At 65.1% G+C, this 21,213-nt stretch overlaps 1 long non-coding RNA gene across 1 annotated transcript; it reads right to left on the bottom strand.

Moving 5' to 3' along the window:
- Nucleotides 1-14,316: 14,316 nt before the first annotated feature.
- LOC120613950 (uncharacterized) lies at nt 14,317-15,781 on the bottom strand. The gene is made up of 3 exons (XR_005655804.1): nt 15,270-15,781; nt 15,027-15,152; nt 14,317-14,622 (listed from the first exon to the last, which is right to left on the bottom strand). It is a non-coding gene; the product is annotated as an uncharacterized LOC120613950 (long non-coding RNA).
- Nucleotides 15,782-21,213: the final 5,432 nt, after the last annotated feature.

Raw genomic sequence — 21,213 nt, 5'->3', positions numbered from 1 at the left:
TGATGCTGATGCTGATGCTGATGCTGATGCTGATGACAATGACAATGCTGATGATGAACATAATGATAGTCATCTTTGACTGGCACCAATCGCTCACTAGGTACTTACTATACATCAACTCATTTGATTCTCTTAACCATTCAGAAAGATGAATGGCATTTCCTGTTTCTATGGAGACATGAGCAGGCTCCTTGATAGTACATATTCACCGAAGTGGACAGACCCAGAGCCCAAGCCAAGCTCGAGGCCCATGCCGGGCCCCGTGATGAGCACCGGGGTGTACAAAGTGCCTTCACCTCTGTTGCGGGTCCCCTTTTGCAGATGAGGGAAGTGGGGCCCAGGGGGCTGAGCGACCCAACAAGGATCAGTGCTCCCTCAGTGAGCGGCAGGTATGAGAGGCAGGCAGAGGCCGAGGCCGAGGCGCTCAACAGCTGGGAACCTCAGAATAGCAGTCGAAGCCACCCTCGCCCATTTGCAGGCGGCTGGGGGTGCTCGGTCAGCCGTGGCTCTGCCTCCGATCATGGGCACCAGGCTCCCAGCCCAGTGCGCCTGTCCCTTCTGCCAGACCTCCGGGTACGTGGATGGACCCAGGCAGGAGCATCAGCACAGTCCTGGGAGGAAGGAACGGGGGAGGGGGACCTGAGGCTGGCCTCCTTCACCACCCGCCTGGGTCAGCCCAGCACACCCCGAAATGGTTAAGGCCTCCCAGCCCCACAGAGTCAGCTCATTATCATTTCTAATAGGATCAATACTCACCAGGCATCTGCCCTCCACAACATGAAAGACCTCCAAGCCTCTGCCGCCCCCTCCCCAGGCCTCATATCCATCCTGCTCTGAGTCAGATGAGGGGAAAGATGCAGATCGATAGACCCCCATTGATCATGCTTCGCCCCTCGGTCCCACGGACATTTGGTAGCCCCTCCCCCACAGCCAGCCAGGCCGATGGGGTCCCTGCCTCCCACGGAGGTGGGCGCCTCTCGAAAGCCCTTGACTGCTGGGGCCCTGGGCTGTCGCAGCGAGGGGCTGCCGGCTTTGTCTGCAATAATCGGAACAGGATTCCTCTTCCATTTCAGCCCCGTGCCCAGTTCATCAAGCCTGGTGCTGAGAATCCGCTTCCCCCACTGGCCGCCAGACCTGGGGGGTAAATAGGGACAAGTGAACGCGGAATGACTGCGATCAGATCTCTGGGCCGGGAGCACAAGCCGCATTAGGCTCTCACGATGCGTCTCCAAGGGGCAGAAAGGAAGGGGCGGCTCAGACGCGACACCACAGTCCTGACAGAGCCAGGTGCAGCGCGGAGTCCCAGGCCGGGTCCGCTCGGGCGAGCCGCCCGCCACCCCGTGCCTCGGTTTCCCGTCAGGGACTCCTGCCTCACAGGGCTGCTCTGAGCACTCAGAGAGAGGGCACAGGGGTTTGTAACCGGCCCGGCCCGTGGCAGCTGCTGCATAAATGGCTGCAGTACACGTCACGTCACACTGCAGATGTCACACTGATGCGAAGCATGGGGAACCGCCAGCCGGTGGGGCACTCCACGAGCAGCCCGTGCACCCCGCCTGGAGGTGCCCCCTGCAAACCGGTGCCCGCATCCCACGCACGCTGCCACGGACTCCAGGCAGACAGATGCCCACCCGCCTCAGGAGTCCCAGGTGGCGTCTTAGAGCACCCCAACAAACGCTCCCGGACAGGCGGACGGCACGGAGAGCTGGACGCCGGTCACGTACCATAAACGCTGCGCAGCCAAGGCCACGGCGACACCACTGCCTGGTAAGCATAAAACAGCCTCGCCGGACCCACAGCCGGCGATTCACGCGCCGCCCCGCAAGACTTCTGGCGGATCTGCCCGATGGCGCTTTGGATGCTGGTGGCCAGGTGGGATTATAGTGTAAGGGGACATGGCCCCTTGGGGACAGGAGCTAGTCCCCCGTCGGCATGTGGCGGGAGGCTCTTCCTGCCGGTCACTCCCAGGGCCCGAATGACCCACTGTGGACAGCCCCTGGCCCCATCGTTCTTCCTCAGCGTGACAGAGGGACAGGCCGCCCTGCACAGTTCGGTCTGAATGTAGATGCTGGTCCAGCGGGAGCCCGAGTCAGCAGCCCATCGCCGTATGCGCCCCGTTCCAGCCACAAGGATGAAGAAGCCAGGCCAGGACAGCGGAGTTCCCGCCCAGGATGGGGGCGAGGGGCCGGGCCCCTCCTCACGCCCCCGCCCCGCGACTCTCTCAACCTCGCTCTCTCCAGCCCTGCCTGGCGAACTCCTGCTGACGCTGCAAGGCCCCGGGACAAATGCGAGTTTTTATTATCGTATCTTCTTCCTTAAAGAGACGCCTTCAAAACTGCACATGCTCAGGCCGCCAGGGACTCAGGACTTGTGCGCTTCTCTCAGGCTGGGGCCCAGCAGACAGGAGGTGCGGACGCGACCCCATCTGAGTCCCCAGGGGCCCGTGGGCTGTAACTCACCTTGTGCTTCCTGGCCTGGCCCCTCGAGGACACCAGCACATGAGCGGTGTGGGGACTCTGCAGCTGGTGGCAGCTGTAGATCATCCTAAGGCCTCGTCCTAACGGAAACATCATTCACAAGGAGCCGGACGTGCTCTCCCAGGACCGGCCTGTTCCCAGTGACGCGGTGGTGTCTCAGCCAGCCCTGCAGGTGGCCCTTTCGTCAGACCACTGGCCCCAGCAGCCTGGGTCTTCCCGGAGGAGCCCCTGCGGACGCCCCCCCACCTCGGTCTGTGAGGGAGCCAAGGGCCCCGCCCCTGTCCTCCGGCACCACTGGAGCTAAACCGTCACGCTCACCAGGGCTCCGGCCACTAAATCAAACACCAATAAGCTCCCCTAATTTCTCTAAGACAACATTAGCTGTACAAAATGAAACGTAAATGTTAATAAGACACGGCTGTCTGGGAGCCCAGGAGAGGCAGGCTGCGAGATGGTAATTTACTGTGGGTTTGCCAGGCCGGCCACGCCAGGCACACACCCCAGGGAGAAGCCGCGTCCCCAAATTAACCGGCGTCCCCTTAAAGGCACAGCAGCCTCGTGAAGGGGGAGAATGAACCGGCCCCCCACAGCTGGCGGAAAGCACGCGCACAGACGGGCTATCCAGGGCAGCGGGCGGGGGCGACGGCACACGGGGAGGGGTCACGTCGCGGACGCAGCTCGTGGGGGCGTGCGCAGTACTCAGCTCACACGTCTGACCCCAGAGCCAGAGGTGGGTGGCCGCCCTGAGCTACCCGCAACGGAGCGGCGGGCCAGCCACGTTTGCTGCGACCGCGTCTGACCCCACTGCGGCTGCGTGTCACCGGCATTATCACCCAGTTCACAGGTGACAAGGCTGAGGCTCCAGAGAGTGTGAGCACAGCCCCAGGGCGGTGTCACAGGCGGATCCAGCACAAGCCTCCCTGACGGCCGCGTCACCTACAGACCCCTGGTCCCGGGAGGAGACACAGCAGGCTGATGGCCGGCAGAGGGGCCCCAGGACCCTGGCACACTGGCACCCCTCGGCAGCGGTCAGGTGGCGCCCCCCACCACCCCCCAACTCCGCTTAGCCCTACTTGGTCAAGAAAAGCCGGGAGCGTCACCCACGCTCACACAGCAAGATCAAGCTGACGCCGGCCTCGGCCTGGTGCCCCTTCCTCATCCCCAGGCTGAGGGGCTGGTCTGGGGAGGATGACTGAGTCCCGGGATCTCCCCTGGCCGTTTACAGACCCCTCCAGCTTCCTGGACGCGTCCTCCACCCCGTGCGGGAACAGTTCTGCGGGCTCAGCTCGTCCGCGATGTCTGGCCCTGCAGTCCTGCGCTGGCCCCGTGGGGAAGGGGGGGGGGCGCTCAGGCCCAAGGAGCCGGCCAGAGTCTGCTCCGTCCTCCTGCCTGCCTGGCACCTGCGGCGTCTCCGGGCCAGGCGCTCGTCTGGTAGGGCAGGACGAGGACACGCGACCAGCAGGGTGGCCGCTGCAGAGAGCCTCCGCCGCCCACAGCCCTGACTCCCCCAGCCCGCTGCAGCGGCCTCCGGCGCAGGCGGCAGCCCCGCCCTCACACCGCTCTGACCCGAGCAAGGCCGTGTAGTCACTGAGCCCCCGTCCCCTCCCTGGCGTGAGGGTGGGTGAGGCCTGGTCCATGCAGGGTCTGCCATGCTCTCCGGCCCCATCCGGAGGACGTGACCTTCGGGGGCAGGTCCTTCCGTACCCTGGGGCCTGCATGCCCCAGGAGCCCAGCCCCCAGGAAGGGAGCCTCAGCCAGCCCGCCAGCACCAGCTGGGGGCCAGCGACCCTGACGACAGTCCCTCCCAGCCCTGCCTGACCCCAGGCCTTGCCCCGGGAAACTGCTCCTGACTCCCCCGGCCTCCCCCTAGCACCCCATTCTCGGGCAGGTCACAGCGTACTTTCCCACCCAGGAGTCTGCATACTGCCGGTCACATCTGCCCTGTCCCCTGCCCAGGCCACAGGGCCAACGCCGCACGGCCAGACTACCTGAGGCAGTGGACCGAGCCTGGGCCTTGGACCCTGGAGGACCTGGGCCCGATCTGGAGACCCCAGACCGGAGGCCAGCTGTCATGACATGACTGGGTGGGTCTGAGGCAGGGCACCCCTCGGCCATGACATGAGGGTAGAAAGCCAGCTCGCCGGTCAGCAGGGCTCGGCGGGAAGCGGCCGTGTCTGTGGACTGCCTGGCTCCCAGCCATGCGTCTCACTGTTCCGGGGTCACCTCAGGCCACACGCCCCACTAGTCAGCAAGGTCTCCCCTTATGCGGCTGACATCCTCCTCCGACCTCCTGCCGGCCCGGACACCCCTCCAGCAACATCTGCTCCGAAGACGCCGTGAGCTTTCCCGAGGGCCCAGGGCCAGGGGAGGGCGGACTCCGTGACTGGAGACGTTTGATATCAGACCCCGAGTCCCGTTAGCTCGAGTCACGGGAAGGAAATGGAAAACGAGCCTGCAGAGCAGGGCCGAGCCGGGCAGAGGTCCCGTCCCCAGCACGGTGTGGCCGCGGGGCGTCCCAGGCTTGTGTTCCGGTCAACCGTCCGGTTAGCTGTGAAGTGGCCCCAAGTCCTCCCAGGTGAGGCTAGGTGAGGACGTCCAGCCCCCTGCGGGGCCCCCTCTGGGTGGGGACAGCGCCCGTGGAGTCCCAGGAGGCGAGATCGGGGGTGGGGGGGATGAGAGTCGTGTGTGGGTCACCGTAGGCTGAGGACCCCTCCTGCCTCCGCGGCCCTCAGCTGGCAGCAGCCGCCCGTTCGTGAAGCCTGTGTGGTCTAATGAGAACGTCGATCTCTTCCCCTGGACCCCCGAGAACCATGCCACGGCCCACCCCACGCAGAGCCTTGGGGACCCCACTTGTGAGCCGGCCTGTGCGCTCGCTGCACACACGTGGACCCCACCCCACGCTCGCTCCAGCAGACAGGTGTGGGGGCCCCTGGGTGCCAGCCCCAGGACTCAGGGCTGGGGGTCCCGGGCCCCAGGCGCTCAGAGGTGCCACCTCAGGGCACAGGGAGGGGCGTGTCCCCAAGCGTGCTCAAAGGTTAGCATGAGCAGAGCAGGAAGACCTGCCCGCAGGACCCCGGCCCCAGCCCCCCAACACCTCGGTGGCAGCCGCTCCCAGGCGCAGCTGTCTCCAAGGGCGGAGGTGAGCTTGGGGCCGGGCGGTGAGCGCCGGTGGTGCCCTATGCCCGGGCGGGCAGGAAGGGATGACATGGCATCGGGCCACATGTCACCGTTTGTGCCTCTTCCGTCAGGGCGCAGGGAGGCAGCTCCGGGGGGGCCCCACGCACCTCCGGGGAGGCAGATGCAGCAGAGCAGGGACCCGAGTGTCCAGGTGCCCGGGCGGGCCTCCCGCTGCCAGCCGTTCCCAAATTCAAACCCGCAGCAGCCGCCCCACAGCCCAGGGCCTGCAGACGGCCCCTCGAGTGTCCCCCCCACAAGGCCAGGGCCACCGTGCTGTCCCATCCTCCGAGTTGGCCCACAAAGTGCCCCCATATGCTGCTGTGTGCCACAGGGGCCCAGCTGCCTGAGGTCTCTAAGTCGGCCCCAGACAGAAACAGTGGGGGGCAGGCAGTGAGGGCAGCCGTGACCCCGCTGCGGCCTTGGACTTGCACCTGCTTCAAAGTGCAGCCAGCTCCCAGGCCGACACCCTCCCCCTGCAGAGCACCCCACAGAGCAAGGTTCTTGCCACAGAAACACCTGGCCCTCCCTGTGGGTGGGGAGCCGGGCTGGGACAGAGGGGCAGCAGCGTCGGCCCCTCGCACGGGACCCGCAGCCTCAGCCGAGTAGCGTGAAATGGACTTCATGTCATCAGCCTGGGCCGCCTTCCCCGGGGTCCTCCCGTGTCCTGGAAGAAGAAGCAGCTGCCCGGAGAGGGCCCCCGGAGGCCTCGGGGCCGTCTGTGAGGGAATGTGCCCGGGTCCTCTCACCCCCCATCAGAGGGGCAGCCCAGGCCTGCTCAGCCCGCCTGGCCCCAAAGCCAGCACCCCGTGGGGCTGAGTCAGCGGGGCCCCCGCCCTCCAGAGGGCCATACGTCCCAGCTGGAACGATCCCGTATATCAGAGGACCCAACCCCCAACCCTGGGCCCTCCAGCCGCTACGCAAGCAGGGGGCACAGGGACTGACATGTCACCAGCCTGCCAGGAGCCGTTATTTATTTACGAACCCAGAACCCAGATCCAGAGACGGCCACAAATGAACTCCCTCCTGCCCACCTGCCTTGTCACCCCACTTATCCAGGGCGAGGCGGGGAGCTGTCACCGTGCTGCCTGACGCACGACAGCGCCCGATCTCCAGCCAGCTTGGGCTCGCCGGCTCCCGGACGCTGTGGGATGAGCTGCTGCCCCAGAGGCTGGGCCTTCCAAGCCGACCGGGAGGAGCAGCCGCCTGTGTTCTAGCTGTGCAGGGGTGGTGGCAGGGTGGTCCCCATTCAGTGACACCTGCCGAGCAACCCTGCATGCGAGGGCCCTGGCGTGTCTGTCTGTCTGTCTGTGTGGGGGGTGGGTGTTTCTGGGCAGCTGCTGGACCAAAAACAAACGCTCCTTCCTGCTGAGTCCAAGAGGTGACCTGCTGCCGTCCGCGGGACAGCCCTGCCCACACCTGCCCCCCCCCACCGGGAGGAGCCCCTCTCCCGTCCGCGCTCGGCCTCCCAGCCCTGCGGCCCCCGACGTTGGCAACCCCCTAACCGCACAGCGGCCAGCCGGGGGCTTTGTTAGAATTCATCGCCACGCTCCCCACTGCCCGGGCTCCAGGCCAATCGCCGGCCACCGTGGCCACAGCGAGGAGGTGACCTGGGAGCTTGGGCACCTGCAGAAACCTCTGTTGCTGTCACATTAGAAGGATTTGCCACCGATAGCATCCCGTGGCCTGTCATTAAATATTGATGGACGCCGAGAGGGGACAGCACTATGCAAATTCTGTATTGACCTTCCCGGGCAGGGCTGAGATAACGAGGGCCCCAGGAGAGTCCAGTGACCCGTGCCAGCCACAGACGGGGCCTGCGGACCAGCCAGCCACAGACGGGGCCTGCGGGCCAGCCGGCGCGGGGTCCAGGCCCCACGGGAAGGGCGGGGCGGGCAGGGACCGGAGCAGACTGTCCAGCTGTCCAGCGTCTGCTCTTCGGCGGGAGGACGGCGCTGCTGCCCCGGCCACCCCCAGTCCTGGAGAGACTCCCACACACCTGGGCCAGGTTCCGCTCTGCGGCCGACACGCCTCTTATTATTTTTCTAATAGAAGCATTTGACCTTTTTTTAACCTTAAAACAATTTGCATAGTAAATGTCTAAAAATTAGTGGCAACATACATATTCTCGAAAATCCCCTTTGGCAAAAAAATAAAAAATCTCAAAGAACTGAATTATCTGTCTGCTTTGAAGAGCAGCAATGCTCGAATTCCCCAGGGGGAATCAGCGCTCCTCCCTTCGGACTGGAAAGGCACAGCCTTCCAGACGAGACGGAATGGCTGGGAGCTGCCAGGTGCAGCTTCCCAGACACTTCCCGCCCTTCCCAGGGAAGGGGCGTGCTTCCGGAACATTCCAACGGCCCAGCGGCATTGCCTCAAGGTGGCACCTCCATGCCTGCGCCATCTCACCCACACGAAGCCCTGCAGCCTATACCCGGACCGTCACCCCATTTCCTCACTCGGCTGAGACGGGCCTGTTTGCACCCCCGCATCTGCTGGGCCCCCCGAGGTGCAGTGCCTTCCGCTAAAGAAACGCGGGTCCATCCTTCATTCTGGAGAGATTTCGATGGGAAATGGTGTCCTCTGGGAAGGAGGACCGGCCCCTCCATCCGGGGCTGCGTGCGCCTCCCGCCTGCTGGCCACGTCACACAGCTGGGGACCCAGCTGGTGAGTGTGGTGCTCGCAGTGGAGGTTCGTGCCCCGTGCACCCGTGGGGCAGGGGACCCACTCTGCAGAGAGCCCTTTGCCGGCTCGAGGCTCAGTGGCCAGAGTGACAAGGCCCGGTGGCGGGTGGCACTGCCGGCCCTCAGCACACCTGGGAGGGCCAGCTCGGGTCCCCTGCACCCTCCCAGCCTGTGGCCTGGGGCCCCCAGCTGATGGCAGTACCTCTCGCGAGTCATTACTGACCCGCGAGGCCCTAAAACCCAGCCAGCCCTTTCCTGTCAGCCTCTCGTCCCTCCGGCCCCAGCCCTGGTTGGCGGGGGCGGGGTGCCTTCCGAGGAGCAGCTGGGGCTGTGGAGGAACCAGGAGAAAGTGGCCCCTGAGCCGCACCCCAGGACAGTAACAGGGGTGCTGTGTGCAGCCCAGATTTGCTCCCCTTCCCCTGGTCCCCACACTGGGGTCAGCTGCCTGCAGGTCTGGCCAGCAGCTGCTGGCTGCAGCTCATTCCGAGGTGTCAAGAGGCAGCGCGGCACGGGAGTGTGAAAGGCTGTCTTTCCATTAGCCCCCCACCCACCCCACGCCCCCCGCTGTGCTCCCAGGCTTTGTCCCCTTCACAGGTCCTACCTAGAAATGATTAACTCACAATAGCACTGACAACGCCCTCCCATGGGAAAAAGGGGCCCCTGGGTACAGCCTGACCGAAGCCTTCAGCTCCAGTGGGCGGGAAGGCTCACCCTCCAGTCACGCTCACGGAGGAATGTGCTGGAAAGTCACAACCAGGAAGACTTCCGAGACTCGGATATGTTAGCTGAGAGCCAGAAATACGATTTCACTCTTCTCCTGGAAAGTGGGTCGGAAAAGCCGCCGCCTTGAAGGCAGAATGCTGGCACCCAAGGTGTGCTGTCCCCACCCCGGAAATTATGCACGTGGCAGCATTTGGCAGAAGGGCCTTTGCAGGTGTGATTAAGTTGAGGGTCCTCACACTGGGGGGCTGGCTGGGGTGTTCCGAGGGCCCCAAATGCTGTCGTGTGTGCTTGGTCCTGGGAGGTGGCGGGTGACTGTACCCCAGGAAGCAGGTATGTGGGCAGCACAGAGGCCGCAACCCGCACCCGTGAGCCCAGGGACATGGCAGCCCCCAGAGCCGGACGCTGCAGGAAGTGCCCTCCCGTGGAGCCTCCAGGGACGCGGCCCTGCCACCCCCGGTTTCAGCCCAGGCACGCGGAGCTCAGGCTCACCCCAGGAGGGGGCAAGGGACCATTCTGTGTCCAAGTCCCTGGGCGTGGTGGCAGGTCACTGCAGCCAGGAAGCTGACTCGAGGCGTGTTGCCCAGAAATCCCGCACAGGTGGCATGTTAGTTTCTGCTGCTGCGTCGCAGGTCAGCACACACGTGGCCCCTTAAAGCCCCGTCTCGGTCAGACGCCAGCCGTGCGCCGCGTCCCTGCAGGGGGTCACCGAGCTGGCCGCACCCGGTTCTCACCTGAAGCCCGGAGGAAGCCGCGGACACGTCCTTCGGGCTTTGGCCGAGTTCGGCTTCTCCGGAGCGGGACTGAGGCCTGCTTGGCCACTGGCTCTTGTGGCAGGAGCGGGGGGCGGGGGGGCAGCAGAGCCCCTGTGGCCCCAGCCTCATTGCCCCCTGAGCGCCGGCCACAGCATCCACGCGACCCACCGCCCACCGCCCGCAGTCTGTCACGGGGCCCTCCTGCACGATGAGCCAGCGTGTCTTCGAGGTGGAGCCATAGGATTTATGAGCTAAAAGGCTATTTCCAAGCTGACGACAGTTTCGGAGCGACTTCTCCACAATAAACCTGCCTCAACCCCCAGGTCTTCTTTCTGCGGACGTGCTGCACCCTAAGCGTCTCCCAGGGACCCCAGCCCCTGCGTCTGAGTGGTGGCCCAGTCTGGGGCTGGGCGGGGTGGCCGAGGGAGGAGCCACCCACAGGCCTGGGGGGAGGTGCACATCCTCGGCAGGGAAGGGACCCTGGGTGTGACCTGGGGTGGGGGAGGCGTCAGTTCCTCAAGTGACACCCTATAGTCCCCGAGGCTGGAAGGAAACCAGCAGCTGGAGGGTGCACAGACCCTGCAGCTCAAGGCCCCACCCGGCTCCCAGTGCAGCTGGCCGGGCGCCAGGCTCTGACCAGGCGGCCTAACACGCCCCACAGGGACTCCCAGGCCACGTGGCCCTGGCATGTCCTGATGTGCCCTGCCTAGCACCCTCCTGCCCACGACTCCACGTGCCAACAGACCCCGACATCGGCTCCCAGCCCACCCGCCCCCCAAACCCTGCCTCCTGGACTCCACTCTACCTGCCCCAGGGCCCGTCACTGCCCCCAAGCCCCCAGCACCGCTGCCCATGGGCGGGACGGGGACCCTGAGCACCTCTGTGGTCCGGCCAGTCCTGGTACCAAGCAGTGACAGGGACACATCGACTGCTGGGAGGGGGCGCTGACCCAGCTCACGCAGAGACCGAATCCTCGGTGTGACGTTCACGTTGGCAGAGCTGTAATTAAAACGCGTTTGGGAAGCACTTATTTGTGCCTAATTAGACCTTGTCGGGTTTCTATGGCGACCCCTCAGTCACAACGGAGCTCGCCGTGCACACCGTCCCCTGCGGGCTGTGGACATGGACGGAGGGAAGGCGGAGGACGGGGCAGGCCGGGGCGGCTGCTCTGTTCCTGCGGTTCAGGGGTCACCTAAGAAACTTCCAGGGTGTGGGACAGCAGCCGAAGTCAGTCCCCCAAAGGTCACCCAAGCCCGTCATGCACCTCCCCGCCATCACCCGCTGAGTGTCTCTCCTGGAGTCACTGCTGCCCCACTAGAGGGAGTTGCCTGGGACACACGAGCCTCCAATATGATGCTGAGGGGACACACTCCGCTCCTGACAGTGACACTGCAGCCCCTGGAAAGGCCCACCCAGGCGGGTGGACCGGGAGCAGAGCCTTCCTGGCACGCACACAGGTACACACATGCACACACTCGCATACACGTGCATGTGCACAAACGGGCGCACATCTGCATATGTGTGCGCAGACTCAAATACGCATGTATGTGCACACAGGTACCCATATGCATACATGCACACACGGACACATGCGAGGTATATGTGTGTGCATAGGCACACGTGTACGTGTGTGCACATGCACACGTTGCACATAAACAGGCATGTGTGCTCACGAGCACACGCGGGCACATGCATGCTCACATACAATGTGTGCGCAGGTACACGTATGCATGCACACACTGGTGTGCATGTGCACACATAGATACAGACATATACATGAGTGTTCACACACGCACACTTGCATATGCACCTGTGTACACACATGAACACACGTGTGCGCGGCTATATACAGAGGCATGTGCACACTCAAATGCACGAATGTGCACATGCACACAGCTCGCATTCCCCACTGGACAGACCGCGGTCCCAGGGTGCACAACGGACAGAGCCCTGGATGGACACCCAGGGTCAGCCCCGCCCCCCGACCTGACCCATGCGACCTGTAGGCATCCCCCTCCTCAAGGGTCTCCACGGGGGGGTGGGGGCCAGCCGCTGAGCACCCCGAGCACCCCCCGCCTTGCCCGGCGGGTCGCAGGCAGCATCGTTGGTGCTCCCCTAGGAAGCCGCCCCTGCGGTAGCCGACGATGCCAGGACAAACGGGGGCACGGGGAGCAGGGCAAGGGATCGAACTGTCACTCTGCCATCGCCCACCCCAGACAGCCCGCACAGTGAGGCAGGCCCCCCCTCGCCGTGGCACGCGTGATCTCCTCCAACGCCGGTGTGTGAAACCCCTTTCGTGCGCTCCGGCCCCGCTGTCAGCGTGAGAAGGGAAGGCCGCCTGGCCTGACTATCTGAGCCTCCGCATGAACCTCGGCGAGCCGGGAGCACGAGAGCGTTAGGAGCCGAACGTCATCTTTAGGGGAGAGGCCCGCCACACGCCGTTCGCTTCCCCGATGCGAATGTCCCGTCTTTATCTGTGGCTTACAGGCTCGTCCAAATGGGATTAGAAAGCCATTTCGTGAAATGGAAACGGACAAGATTTAATGGGAAAACCAAAAGATGGTCCAAGACCCATTTTTCTTTCATGATATTTCTGGCGAGCAGATACTCCTGAATCACTGCCTGGGTCGCACCCCTGCCGGGGTTCCTCCCCGCCCTCCCGTCTCCCTCCCACGGTGCGACAAAGCCAAACAAAGCAAGGGGACCCCGGTGGGGGCAGCGTGGAGAGAAGAAAGGGCCGGCCACCAGCCAGCCCGGAAGCCATTACGCAATTGATCCACCAGTAAAAGTCACTTAACAGCTCTGCTGGGGCTTGATTGCCATGAAAGCCTTAGTCCTTTGCCCTGGAAGTCCGTCTGGGGTCATCTGGGGACTGAGCTAGGCATGCTGGAGCTGCCCCGTGGGACGTGGAGGCTGGCACGTGCCCAGAAGGGGGGCCTGTGGCGTGAGGGCCAGCCCCCTCCGTCCAGTGCCCTGGCACCCCCAGGCCGACAGCCAGCCCTCACCACACACCTGCGGTCCGGCCCCTGGTGCCTCTCCCCCTTCCTCCTACGTTGCAAAGGGAGGAGACGGAGAATTCTAGAATCTTTCACTGTGGCTTCGAGGGAACCCTCAACTCACCCTGCCTGTGGCCAGGCTCTCCCCGCCCTCAGACCCCTGACCCCCAGCCCCACTGCCCCAGGCCATCTGTCCCCTCAAGAGGCTCCACAGCCACCCCCAGTCCGATGTGTCCTCACTGAGCCTGTCGCCCCCCTGTCCCCCAGATCTCCACGCTGGGGAACCCCCTGTCTTCCCCCCGGAGCCAGGAATGGCACTCAGCTCCCTCCTTCCCCATATCACCAGGACAGGTTGGGCGACGGGACCCCCCGCACCGGGGCCATCCAGGAGTCAGGAGGCTTCCAACCCAGGTGGCCTTTTCACACCTAAAATAAACACTTCCTCAAAGTATCTGTGTCCCCAGCAAACACCCAGAAGGAGGCAGGAGCCTGGTCCCCGCACCACCTCTTCATCGGGGACACAGGAAGGCGACCCCGTCGCTGTGGGCTGCTGTCCACGTAGCGGCAGAGTTAACAGCAAAGGGCCGGGCGTCTGGAGCACAGCCGTCTGCCTGCCCTCGGCGTCCCCGAGCCCACGCTCCAGATGCAGGCGTCCCCCCAGTCAACGGCCAGGGCTCTGCGCTGGGGCTTCCGTGTCTGGTCGGAGATAAGAAGTCTCTGTCACCGGGCCCCACGCCCCTTAGAGTCACAGACACGCCTGGGTGGGCAGGGAGGGGGCAGCCCCGCCCCTGGGGGTGAGCCTGGATGTCCCACAGTGTTCTGGTCAGAGGCGGCCAGGAGGCTGGAGGCTGGAGGCTGGGAGGGGCCCGCAGAAGTCTGACGCCAAAGGGCCGAGCTGGCCACGAGGAGGCTGCTAGGGGCTGAACTGTGACCCCATGGTCACACATTGAAGCTCTGACCCCCAGGCCCTCAGAATGTGACTGTATTGGGGACAGGCCTTCAAAGAGGTGACTGGGTTAAAATGAGCCCTTTAAATTGTGTCCTAATCTAGTCTCACTGGTGACCCTGTAAGAAGAGACTGGACACAGAGACACCCAGGGCCATGCGCAGATGGAAGGCCATTCGATGGCGTGGCGGAAAGGCGGCCGGTCTAAAGGCCAAGGTGCAAGGCCTCCGGAGAGCAGCCTTGAGCACACCTCAGTCTCGGCTTCCAGCCTCCGGGACCTTGAGAACGTGAGGTCTGTGTCCGAGCTGCCCAGTCTGGGAAGCGTCACGCAGCTCAGCACGCTGATGCGGACGCGTGCTGAGCAGAAAGGCTGAGGCCGGGCAGGGTGACAACCCTCAGCTCCTCAGCCTGGCTGCGGGGGCCCCAGCCCAGGCCCTGCCCCCTCACCGTCCCCGAGCCCCAGCCCAGACCAGCCTCCACCAGCCGGGACCAAGCCCCTCCCTTCCCCAGCCCACCCCAAACCAGCCTTTTGCCAAACACAGTCGATAAATTATTCAGTTTGCAAAATGCCATTATGTGTGAGTTTACTTAATTGAATAGAATAATTTATGGTAAAACCTGGGGAAAGAAAGATCGATGAGGAGACGCACGGAAGAATGATTGAGTCTCGGCGAAGGCGATTCAGCTTTCATCCCTCATTATAATAACGTTAGGGGCAGCATCAGCTCGGGTCGGAATCGAGATCTGCAGAGCGGCCGGATTGTGGATTTAACTGGGGGTGGCCGGCGCGTCAATAATTGATGTCACGTCTGCCGCCACAACAGCGGCTGGGCTCGGGCACGGATGTCCCCACCCGCGGAGTCGCTGGTGATCCTAAGAGATAATTTGGGAACACGTCTGTCTGCGACACGTGTGTAACGCCGCCAGCAGGATTCAGGGCGTCGTCACGTGTCGGCTTCCCCACGAGTCACCCCCGAGATCAATGGCACCAGGTCCCCGCGACGCTTCCTCAGCGCCTTGCGTTAGCGACTCTCGGAGCCCATGCCTGGCCAGGCTCTCAGGCCACATCCTCTTGACCGCCCTGCACCCCTGACTGGCCGGCCCAGCCCATGGCGGACACCTCAGGGGGACAGAGGCTCGGCCCCCTGCCAGGCCTGGGACCCTGCCAGGCATGCCACCTCTGCTTGGAAGCTCAGCGTCCTCGCAGGGAGCAGAGCTGAGGCCTGGTGGCTCTGTGCTCTGTGGGGACCCAGTGGCCAGTGCCAGCTCCCCGTTACCGAAAGCCCCCCTGGACCCGACGTGCTCAACCCAGACGCTCGGCTCGTTCGTGTCCACGGGCTCGTGTGCACACACGCCGGCGGCCCCGCCATCTGCAGAGACCTCTGGCTTCAGTCCTGCAGGTCCTGGGAGGAGGGGGCGCTCCTGAGGCCCCGGAGCAGCTCACCGAGCCTCGAGGCTCGTCCCCAAGCTTCCTGCCCCTCGGCTCAGGACCCCGCCTTCCACATCCCCCCAACACTCACCCATGCTGCCGGCTCCATGCTGGGGCTACATGCACATGTGGTCAGCATTGCCACCCCCGCTTGACAGACGAGGAGTCCGAGGCTCAGGGAGGTGGCGGGACCTGCCCGAGGTCACGCGCCCGGCGGCTGAGTCAGGCCCCGGTCTGTCCACACCGTTTCCTGCTCTTCAGACAACTCAGCCACCTCCGGGTCCGGCCTCAGTGCAGGGAAGGCAGACACCACATTGCAGCCTGGAGGCCTCGCGGGAGCCCGGGCACAGCCAGCATGTCAGGCCCCACTGGGGATCAGGGACCCCCTCTCTGAATGGGAAGTGGCAGCCAGCCGCTGGCCTTGGAGACGGAGGGTGGTCCAGGGGCCTGGTTCACAGGGTGCCTTGGGCACAGCCCTCCCCTCTGGCCTGATTCCCAGTTCCTAGGACCCCTCCAAACTCTCCTGTCCCATGGGCTGGGAAGCAGGGGCGTGGGCTGTGGGCCAGGACCCACCCTCTCAAATGCCACCTCAACCAATGACACAGGAAGCCAGAGTCGCTGCCCAGTGGGGAAGCTGTGCCCCCTGCAGCCCCCCACCCTGCTTGCCAGCCGGCCGAGGCCAGCTCCTGCTCCCTCGAGACCCAAGTGGCCTGAACACTCAGATCCGCACAGACCCCACAAGCATCCTTCCCACTGATGCTTCTCCTGCAGGCCGAGGGGCCCCACGTCTGCCTCGTGTCTGAGCCGGGCCCCCAGCCCTGAGCCCAGCGGCCAGTAGCTCTAATTACCACTGGATGGGTGGGCGAGTGGGCGGTGGATGGTCGAATGGCTGAAGAGACAGGTGGGGACAAGGAAGATGGACAGCAGACGGCTGGACACGTACCGGGGTGCTCGGGGTCGAGGAAACAGCAGAGGCAGGTTGGGGTTCGCGGAACAGCGAACGGACGAGAAGGGGAGACGCTGAGTGGACGGGTGGGCCGCGCACGGAGGTGGCCCCAGGACAAGGACCACCCGGGCCAGCTCCAGCGAGTGAGTGAGTGAACGAACGCGTGGGCGGGTGGACAGCGGCGGTCACCGGACAGCAGCTCCGCCCTCGCGCCGTATTGACACGACAGGTCCCTGAGGCCCGGTTCTCACAGCATCGCAGAGGAGAAGCTGGGGCAGACGTCGGGACCGGCAGCTCCGCCCGCGTCATCCGGTGGGACGGCGAGGCCCCGACACAGAGGGTGTTGCTGTGCCCCACGCTGGCCCCTGGCCCAGCCCCGCGTCTGTCCATCTGCCGCCCCTACTGCGGCTCCTGGGGTCAGCCAGAAGCGGTGACCCCTCGCCCACCCTTCCCGCCCCCCAGGTCTCCGGCTCCAGGCGAGCGGGGCGCCTGTCTGACCCCCAGAGCCAGGGGCGGCCGCCCCACGGCGAGCACCGCCAACCCCCACCACCGACTGACCAGCACTTCGGAATGTCAGCGAGGCTGAGCTCACCACACGGCCTCGTCCTCGTGGGGCGCTGGGCGGGCGGGCGGCCTGTCTGGGGGCAGGTGTTAATAAAGGGGGCCCGGGTGGCTGCTGCCTGTCACTGCGGAGGATGAGGGACGGGCAGAAACGGCCTGGAGAGAAGCTGGATGGAGCTCTGGGTGGAGCGAGGCACCCTCGGTCTCCCGAAGGCACCGTAACCCCCTAGACCAGAGGCTCCAGCGCTGGACGTCAGGTCTGCTGGGCAGAGCTCCTGGCCGCGCGTCCACGGCTGGAGGGGCCCATGCCACTCGGCGTAGTCCACAGAGAGACCTGGAGCCACGGACGCCGCTCCAGGATCAGGCAGCTGGTCCGCACCGGGAACTCACTCAGCAGACAGAAGCGACTCCGACAGGCTCAGCAGTGGCCGGGTCCTGAGAAACAGGCGTCTTTTCAAGTGAAATCTGCGTCGTGAGCCCGAGGACCCTCGGGCCTGAGGGCTGCTGAGAGACACCAACTCGCTCCACTCCGCCCTCCCCAGAGGCCTGACAGGGGGACTCAGGGTGGCTGTGGGGCTGGGTGGAGGCCTGGGAAAGGGGGCCCAGGGAACACCCAGGTTCTGGGGGGCGGAGCTCAGGGGTGGGGGCCACACAGGGAGAGCCGGTTTGAGTGAGAGGGGCACAGGTCTGGGGGTCCACGGGCCAGATGTGGGGCTCAGTATCTAGACGGCATTCTGGCCACACACGGGCAGGAGCGAGGTGGCAGGGGGAACGTGGAGGGAGAAACAGGGCAAGGACACCCTGGGGGGAGGGGCTTCGGGGGGGCAGGAGAGGAGGGGCGCCAGCGGGGGAGGGGTGCCCATTGGCCACCTTCAGCCGCAGCAGCCCGCGACCTCGGAGCGGGGGAGGGGCAGGCTGGGCTGCTCCGGGCGAGGGTCCCCCAGTCCCCCCTCCACTGGGTGACGCCTCCGCAGGCCGGGGCTGTGGGTCCATTTGCAAGTCTAATGGCCCTGCCCCAGCACCTGCGTTCACAGCGCATATATTGGCACCCACAGCCGATGGCTGCTGCCTGGGCGAGCTGCTGATAAGCTCTTAAGTATAGGGCCTGGCCTGCCCGCTCACAGCACAGGAGGGCCTCGCAGCTCTGGGGAGACCCTCCGGGGACAGAACCAGGCAGCCCCATGGGGTTAGGCAGGGGGGCAGGGAAAGGCCCAGTCTGAGGCCCAGGGGGCTTCCTGGAGGAGGAGGCTGGGAACACATGGGGTCAGAGCTCTCTCCCCCCTCCCGCAGTGCTTCCCACCACTCACAGCCCCTGAGGGGGCACTGTGGGGGACCTTGCCCATGGGGGAGCCAGGCTCCGCACCTCCTGTGTATCCTGCAGACGCCCCTGGGGCACATGCAGACACACACCCCACACTGACGTGTCTGTGACCCACTGGGGTGGGTGCGGACATGGGTCCCCATTCTCCAGAGGAGCCAGCGGGGCTCAGACGGTCAGCGGCAGGCCTGGCAGGATTTGCACCCAGACAGTGCAGCTGGGCTGGGTGCTGGGGTCAGTCCCTGCCTGACCGTGTCCCTGTGACCTGGGGCCAGTCCCCCAACCCCTGCACCTGGAGACAGAGCCTGGCGAGCTCTGGGCAGTGGGTCCTGCCAGTGAGTGCGTCCCCAGAGGCCCCACCTGTCACTCCTGCTCTGTGACGGGTCCATCCAACCCGAGGTCAGTGCTCATGGCCATGCCACACTTGCAGTAAAGAGCAGCCCTTTGCCCTCTGTGGAGGCCAAGCACGGGGCAAGTCCTCTGACCTCCGAGGGGACCCCCAGAGGAGGCGCAGGGGAGGCCCGGCCCAGGGCCATCCTGCTGGGTCGAGATTCCCCCTGCGTCTGCCTACGTCGGCCCCTCACCTGCCCGGCCTCCTGTACCTGAAGCTCCTGAAGTAACGTGAGAGCCAGCTTTGAGATCAAGGGTCAGTGTCCTCACCTCGCCAGGGAGGTTGGTGATGAACAGGGAGGTCAAAGGGCTTTCCTAGGTCACACAGCAGTTCTGACGATGCATCCAGGACCGGAGTCCACCTCCACGAGCCCCCAGCATCAGCCTCTGGGCCTGGCCGGGGGGCAGGGAGCAGCTGAGGCCTGAGTCTCCGGGGCCAGTGGTGGAGACTTTCCAGGCGGCCACACCAGTGGGGGTCCCGAGCACGGCCTGGGACTGCACAGGTGTCTGCCTGCCTGCTCCCCTCCACTGGCCAGCTCCGTCCCAGTCCCAGCCCGCCCTCACTGCCACCCACGGCCCACGCCTGCCGCCTCCCCTCAGGGCCCCTCCGGGGTCTGGGCTACTCTGCCTAAGACTCTAGATGTTGACCACTGGTCACTGGAGGCCCGCCCTCCCCTCGCACGCCCGGCCAGGGCCCAGCTCGTGGAAAATGCTCCTGCCGAGTCAGGCTCCCTCGGGGCTGCAGCAGCCCAGACCCCGAGCCAGACCCTCCAGCCCCAGACTCTCAGAGCCCTAAAGCCTCCCACCTCAGGTCAGGGGCGCTGCGACCCCTGCAGGCTGACCGCCCCGAGCCCCCAGGCCCTCACTGCCCCAGGCCCCACCCAGGGGGCGGGAGGCCTCACTACTACAGGTGGTGCCAAGATCCCCAGGGCCCCCCAGAGGAGCAGCTGCGAAGCTTAGAGTGAAGGCTTGGAGCAGATGAAAAGCTTCTGGAAGCTTCCATCACCCACCCAAAGGAACAGGCCCCTCACTCGTGCTTCACTCAGACCTCGACCCCCGCCTCTCCCATGAGGCGGCCTGTGCCTACTGCAGCCCTAGAGCGGGGGGGACAGAGCAGCCTTCCCGGCAGAGACAAGAGGCCCTCCCCAGCCACCGAGCCCCCGCTTCAGGAGGGGGGTCTGATGAGGGCCCAGACGCTGCCAGAGCTGCCGCGACTGCCCTCCGTCCCCTCCCCCATTCCTCAGAGCTCAGGGCCAGAAAGGTGTCTCCCGGGGAGAAGCAGCCTCGTGATGCAGATGCCAGACCAGGCCCCTAGCCAGAGGCACTCGTGCCCCTGGTCCTGGCCCACGGCACCCAGGAAGGGCCCAGCCCCTTGCTGGGGGTTGCGGGGCAGGACAGGACTTCAACATGACAAACACAGAGCCCGACCACAACTCCCATGTGTGTGTGTGCATGTGTATTGCATGTGTGTGCATTTGTGCGTGTGTGCAGCCTACATGGGCCGCATCTGTACATGTATGTGCATGCGTGTGCATGTGTGCACACGTGTGTTCATGTGTGCGGCCTACATGGGTGTGCATCTGTTCTGTGCACGTGTGTGCATGTGTATGTGTCGCACGCACCACTAAAAAGCGGCCTTGGTGGGGAGGGTGCTTCCCACAGAGCTCTGTTCTGTTATTAACGAGGCGCGCGGCCCAGCACTGTTCCTCAGGCCGGAACCTCCCTGTCAGATCAGCGTGGTGGGAAATGAGAGAGCTCTGGTGCCAGCTGTACACGCGGCCGGCCACCTCTTCATCCTGACCCGGCGCCCCCACGCCCACCACGGGACTGCCTGAGCCTTGACCCTGACAGCTGGGAACCAGGCCAGGTTCCCCACTGCCTGCAGTCCCTGAGGCCCTGAGGCCCTGAGGCCCCGGGAGGCCCTGTGGCAGTCCCAAGGACTGCCTGGCCGCCCTCACCAGGCCCTCAGCCACCCCCCTGGGGACAGCTTACAGGGGTCCTGGGGCAGGGCCTCCGGGCCACCATAGCGTTTGTAAGGAAACAGTGAACTGCGTGTAGAAGGGTCATCTTTGGGTCACACAGGGACCCCAAAGGCTAAGCAGAACACTCACCGCTGGTCCCAGACTGTCCTCCCGCCACCTCCGCGTCCCAGATCCCCACCCACCTCTTCTGTCGGAGAAGGTGCCTTCTCCCCAAAAGCCAGAGCACAGCAGCCCACACGGTCACTGACGTGCAGGGACCAGCGGGGATGTGAAGGCCAGGTGTGAGCCCCGGGTGACCCCCGCCTAGTCTGCCATCCCAGGGCGGCCTGGGGTACCCGCAGGGCCCTCCTAAGAGGCTGCCCTTGCCCCCGGCCCCACCGGGCTCCCGCCCTCCCCTGCGGCAGCTCTAGGCTCGCACTGAATCCCTGGACATGAGCCGTTGGGCTGTGCGGCCCCCGGGAAGGAGCGGCAGGTCCCAGTGGCTGGAGTGACGCTGACCCGCTCCCCAGCCTTGCTTCCCGCCGCCGTGCTGACGGGGCGGGGGCGGGGAGGGGTGCGGGTCTGGAGTCAGCCGGGTGTCGGAGCAGAGGCGGGGCTCCCCGAGCAAGCATGCACGCATGCGCACTGCGGGACCCCGAAGCCCTGCGCACGCGGCCCGGCGCCCTCCCTGCCGAGTCTGCCCCGCGCTCGAGGTGGTGAACCCTGAACCCGGGGCAGAGCCGGGATCCGAACCCGGGGGCAGAGCCGGGATCCGAACCCGGGGGCAGAGCCGGGATCCGAACCCAGGCCGTGTTGGTGCCGGGGCCCAGCTTCCCGCTGTGGCCGCTCTCGAAAGCAC

The sequence above is a fragment of the Pteropus medius genome, unplaced genomic scaffold, assembly GCF_902729225.1.
Source record: "Pteropus medius unplaced genomic scaffold, Ma_sr-lr_union100, whole genome shotgun sequence".
Taxonomy (NCBI): Eukaryota; Metazoa; Chordata; class Mammalia; order Chiroptera; family Pteropodidae; genus Pteropus; species Pteropus medius.
The sequence above is the reverse complement of the archived record's forward strand: the minus strand, read 5'-3'. Positions and strand labels throughout refer to the sequence as shown.